Source organism: Leucoraja erinacea, chromosome 1 (assembly GCF_028641065.1).
Source record: "Leucoraja erinacea ecotype New England chromosome 1, Leri_hhj_1, whole genome shotgun sequence".
NCBI classification, from domain to species: Eukaryota; Metazoa; Chordata; class Chondrichthyes; order Rajiformes; family Rajidae; genus Leucoraja; species Leucoraja erinaceus.
Genome location: NC_073377.1, coordinates 139,273,251 through 139,279,312, shown reverse-complemented (window position 1 = coordinate 139,279,312; position 6,062 = coordinate 139,273,251).

Genomic DNA, 6,062 nt, shown 5'->3' with positions numbered 1-6,062 from the left:
ATTATAGGCAGGATGTCAACAAAATAGGGAGAGTACAGAGGAGATTTACTAGAATATTGCCTGGGTTTAAACAACTAAGTTACAGAGAAAGGTTGAATAAATTAGGTCTTTATTCTCTGGAACGCAGAAGGTTAAGGGGGCACTTGATAGAGGTCTTTAAAATGATGAGAGGGATAGACAGAGTTGATGTGGATCAGCTTTTCCCTTTGAGAATAGGGAAGATTCAAACAAGAGGACATGACTTCAGAATTAAGGGACATAAGTTTAGGGGTAACATGAGGGGGAACGTCTTTACTCAGAGAGTGGTAGCGGTGTGGAATGAGCTTCAAGTGGAAGTGGTGGAGGCAGGTTCGTTGGTATAATTTAAAAATAAATTGTATAGGCATATGGATGAGAAGGGAATGGAGGGTTATGGTATGAGTGCAGGCAGGTGGGACTAAGGGAAAAAAGTTGTTCGGCACGGACTTGTAGGGCTGAGATGGCCTGTTTCCGTGCTGTAATTGTTATATGGTTATATGATTATTATCTGAATGGTGCCAGGTTAGGAAAAGGGGAGGAGCAACGAGATCTGAGTGTCCTTCTACATCAGTCACATAAAGTAAGCATGCAGGTACAGCAGGCAGTAAAGATAGCTAATGGAATGTTGGCCTTCATTGTGACAGGATTTGAGTTTAGGAGCAAGGAGGTCCTACTGCAGTTGTACAGGGCCCTGGTGTGACCGCATCTCGATTAGTGTGCGCAATTTTGGTATCCTAATTTGAGGAAGGACATTCTTCATATTGAGGGAGTGCAGCTTAGGTTCACCAGGTTAATTCCCAGGACGGCAGGACTGACATATAATGAAAGAATGGATCGACAGGGCTTATATTCACTGGAATTTAAGGATGAGAGGAGATCATATAAAAACATATAAAATTCTTAATGGACTGGACAGGCTCGATGCAGGAAAAATGATCCCGATGTTGGGGGAGTCCAGAACCAGGGGACACAGTTTAAGAATAAGGGGTCGGCCATTTAGGACTGAGATGAGGAAAAACGTTTTCACCGAGGGAGTTGTGAATCTGTGTAATTCTCTGCCACAGAAGGCAGTGGAGGCCAATTCACTGGATGTTTTCAAGAGAGAGATAGAAAAAGCTCTTATGGCTAACGGAATCAAGGGAGGGGGAAAAAGCAGGATCAGGGTACTGATTTTGAATGATCACCCATGTTCATATTGAATGGCGATGCTGGCTCAAAGGGTCGAATGGCGTACTCCTGCAACTATTTTCTATGTTTCTATCCATGCATACGTCTAAATCATTCTTAAACCATGCGATAGTCCTTTCCTCAAGCAGTTCATCCCATACACTCACCATCCATTGTGTGAAAAAGTTACCCCTCAGATTCCTATAAAATCTTTCCCCTTAACTATAAACTATGCAGTCTGGTTCTCGATTCACCTACTCTGGGCAAGAAGCCAGGTAGACTGCCAGAAGGTTTCTAGATGGGCCGCGGCTGTGGACTGGGAACGTGGCCGGAGCCTTTATCAAGGCGCCGCGGTCACGATGCCTCCCAGATCGCTGCACTCGTGGGTCGGAGTCTGGGTCCGGGTCAGCGGAGAGGCCGACGGAGCCCGCTGGTGGGGACCGGATCGGCACCACGGAGGCATGAAGTAGCAATGTTACAAAACCTACCTTCATCGGCGCTGCAGTTCTGCCATTGGCCGTGTGCCCGCCTTTGGCGCCTCTCTGGGGGGGGGGGGGGGGGGGGGGGGGGGGGGGGGCAGGATTAAAATGCAGGTTTGTATCGCTTGTCAGAGAGGGATTTCTTCGGGCTGCTAGTCAATGAAGAAAAATCGATCGGAATTCCATTCCAGTTTTTTTTAATTAAAAAATCGCTGGACAATTTAATAGTTGGATTAAAGTAAAATGTGACCTTGAACGCCATTAACGTCTACAACGTGATGGATCGTAATATCAGGACAAAACAAAAGGTAAGTCATCTATTTCAATATAATCTTGCTTCTTGGGGTGGCTTTAATCTAATTTTTTGACACAAAATGTTATTTGGGTTCCAAACGAACCGGCAGTGTCTTTGCCTGCTGATATGGGCTTCATATTTACGGCAACAGCAACGTTCCAATCGATCACATTCCAGAAACACCCACTCGCAAGATGATTTAAATATTTTTTTGGACAACATGGTATAAGAGGATCTAAATTGTCTGTATTTTGTGTTATTGTCTATCCATAATCGTTATTTTTATACTAAATATCCACAACAGTTTTAGCCACATGTATTGTGCAAAAAATAATAATTTTAATTATATTGAGAGTGGATGTTTCTAGATTAATTTATGGGAATTAAACATTAAATTCCTTCCATCTGGCATATAGGTTCATGACAGTGTGTTTTAAAAATCATGTTATATTGTGAATTTTTGTGTGAATGCGATTAGAAACATAGAAACATAGAAATTAGGTGCAGGAGTAGGCCATTCGGCCCTTCGAGCCTGCACCGCCATTCTATATGATCATGGCTGATCATCCAACTCAGTATCCCGTACCTGCCTTCTCTCCATACCCCCTGATCCCCTTAGCCACAAGGGCCACATCTAACTCCATCTTAAATATAGCCAATGAACTGGCCTCAACTACTCTCTGTGCAGAGAGTTCCAGAGATTCACCACTCTCTGTGTGAAAAAAGTTCTTCTCATCTCGGTTTTAAAGGATTTCCCCCTCATCCTTAAGCTGTGACCCCTTGTCCTGGACTTCCTTAACATCGGGAACAATCTTCCTGCATCTAGCCTGTCCAACCCCTTAAGAATTTTGTAAGTTTCTATAAGATCCCCCCTCAATCTCCTAAATTCTACAGAGTATAAACCAAGCCTATCCAGTCTTTCTTCATAAGACAGTCCTGACATCCCAGGAATCAGTCTGGTGAACCGTCTATGGCAATAATGTCCTTCCTCAGATTTGGAGACCAAAACTGTACGCAGTACTCCAGGTGTGGTCTCACCAAGACCCTGTACAACTGCAGTAGAACTTCCCTGCTCCTATACTCAAATCCTTTTGCAATGAAAGCTAACATACCATTCGCTTTCTTTACTGCCTACTGCACCTGCATGCCTACCTTCAATGACTGGTGTACCATGACACCCAGGTCTCGCTGCATCTCCCCCTTTCCCAATCGGCCACCATTTAGATAATAGTCTGCTTTCCCGTTTTTGCCACCAAAATGGATAACCTCACATTTATCCACATTATACTGCATCTGCCAAACATTTGCCCACTCACCCAGCCTATCCAAGTCACCTTGCAGTCTCCTAGCATCCTCCTCACAGCTAACACTGCCCCCCAGCTTAGTGTCACCCGCAAACTTGGAGATATTGCCTTCAATTCCCTCATCCAGATTATTAATATATATTGTAAATAGCTGGGGTCCCAGCACTGAGCCTTGCGGTACCCCACTAGCCACTGCCTGCCATTGTGAAAAGGACCCGTTTACTCCTACTCTTTGCTTCCTGTTTGCCAGCCAGTTCTCTATCCACATCAATACTGAACCCCCAATGCCGTGTGCTTTAAATTTGTATACTAATCTCTTATGTGGGACCTTGTCAAAAGCCTTCTGGAAGTCCAGATACACCACATCCACTGGTTCTCCCCTATCCACGCTCCTAGTTACATCCTCGAAAAATTCTATAAGATTCGTCAGACATGATTTACCTTTTGTAAATCCATGCTGACTTTGTCCAATGATTTCACCACTTTCCAAATGTGCTGCTATCCCATCTTTAATAACTGACTCTAGCAGTTTCCCCACTACCGATGTTAGACTAACTGGTCTGTAATTCCCCGTTTTCTCTCTCCCTCCCTTCTTAAAAAGTGGGGTTACGTTTGCTACCCGCCAATCTTCAGGAACTACTCCAGAATCTAAAGAGTTTTGAAAGATTATTACTTAGTTTGTTATTTGGATCCTTAGGCTATTAACTTTATCATTTCTAACTTTTTTTCTAAAACTGCAAATAATAACTTGTTTCTGTTAATGCTGTTCAGTGTTTTTTTCCCCTTTACATTTTACACAGATGTCTCCGAAGAAGAAATGCAAAATTGTCAATCCAAATGCCCAGCAAAAGAGAATGATTTAGACAGCATTCGCAGAGATTATCCAAATTTGGACTACTCCAAATGTGATGATCTTCAGGACATTCTTAATTGGGAAAGTAGTGGGCAGAAAGGCATGTCATGTGTGGTTTGAAGAGCAAAAACTTGTAGTTTACAATGCCAAAATTGAAAAGTTGAGGAAAAACAAGATGTACGGAGTTGCTTATTGGTTACAATCTGAGGAGTATGATGATGCTACTGATTATGTACTGATTATGCCAATGTACCAGCTAGCAACTGATCTTCTCCATAAGGACTTTGTCTATTGCTAGAAATTGTAACTTATTTACCTATCTGTTACGGATGTACAGCATATAATACAATAATATTAAAGTTCTGATCTTGAGAATGTTACATTTTTGAATTTTCAAGGCAGCCTGGTGTTTATTACTATTTCCGTCACAATGGTCAATTTTGTAATTAGCTACAATTAGGTAACTAACTAATTATATGCTTTAATTTCAGGTCATCCAAGTAAGATGTTTCATATTTGTTTCAGAATGCTTCAATCTATAATAACTGAAAATTTCATTCAGTTCTCTTAAATTTTAAGAAAGTTATGGGCTTTTGACTATCCTCGATCACAGCTTTTGTGTTAAGTCAATGGAAAAGCAATAGGGACCAAGATGCCAATTTCCCAGTATGAAAATGGCCATAACCTTTTTAATACTGAAGATATGGAAGTGAATTAGGTGTCAAATTAAACTTCCTTTTATGCTTTATCTGATGGGACAAATTGCAGACTTGATTTTTAAAACCTCAAAATTTTGTAATATTGCTACGTGAAGTGGGGCGTCGACAGCGGAGAGGCCTCAGTGGCGAAGCCTCGCGACGAGGGGGCCTCGGCGGTGATGAAGCCTCGTGGTGGTGGCGATGCCTCACGGGACGACCCACGGTCGACAGTCGATGAGAGCGAGGAGGACCACCATGTGGGGGAGGGGAAGAACAATGGAGGACCCGGCCTAGGTGGACCGCTCTGGGGGTTGGGGGGAAAAACAAAAGGGGGAGCCAGTGTGCTTTGTCACTTTGCCAGCGCAGTAGGTAGCTGCTATTTGTATGCATTGTGTATGCAAGCAAATAATTTAACTGTGCCTTGTCACATGGGACAATAAAGTATTCCTATTCCTATTCAATGTTTGCCTGATTGTCCATAAATGAGTAAAGGGGAGCTTTCAAAGAGCAGATAGTTTCATGACTATCAAAAGGATTTGAGTATAGGAGCAGGGAGGTTCTACTGCAGTTGTACAGGGTCTTGGTGAGACTACACCTGGAGTATTGCGTAGAGTTTTGGTCTCCAATTCTGAGGAATGACATTATTGCCATAGAGGGAGTGCAGAGAAGGTTCACCAGACTGAATCCTGGGATGTCAGGACTTTCATATGAAGAAAGACTGGATAGACTCGGCTTGTACTCGCTAGAATTTAGGAGATTGAGGGGGGATCTTATAGAAACGTACAAAATTCTTAAGGGGTTGGAGAGGCTAGATGCAGGAAGATTGTTCCCGATGTTGGGGAAGTCCAGGACAAGGGGTCACAGCTTAAGGATAGAGGGGAAATCATTTAGGACCGAGATGAGAAAAACATTTTTCACACAGGGAGTGGTGAATCTCTGGAACTCTCTGCCACAGAAGGCAGTTGAGGCCAGTTCATTGACGATATTTAAGAGGGTGGTAGATGTGGCCCTTTGTGGCTAAAGGGATCAGGGGGTATGGAGAGAAGGCAGGTACGGGATACCGAGTAGGATGATCAGCCATGATCATATTGAATGGCAGTGCAGGCTCGAAGGGCCGAATGGCCTACTCCTGCACCTATTTTCTATGTTTCTATGACAGATATATTGGATGGGAGCTGTGGAGAGTTTTTTATCTAATGAATGTCCTAAATGTGTGATGGATTAATGAATGCCTTCTGATCTTTTTTC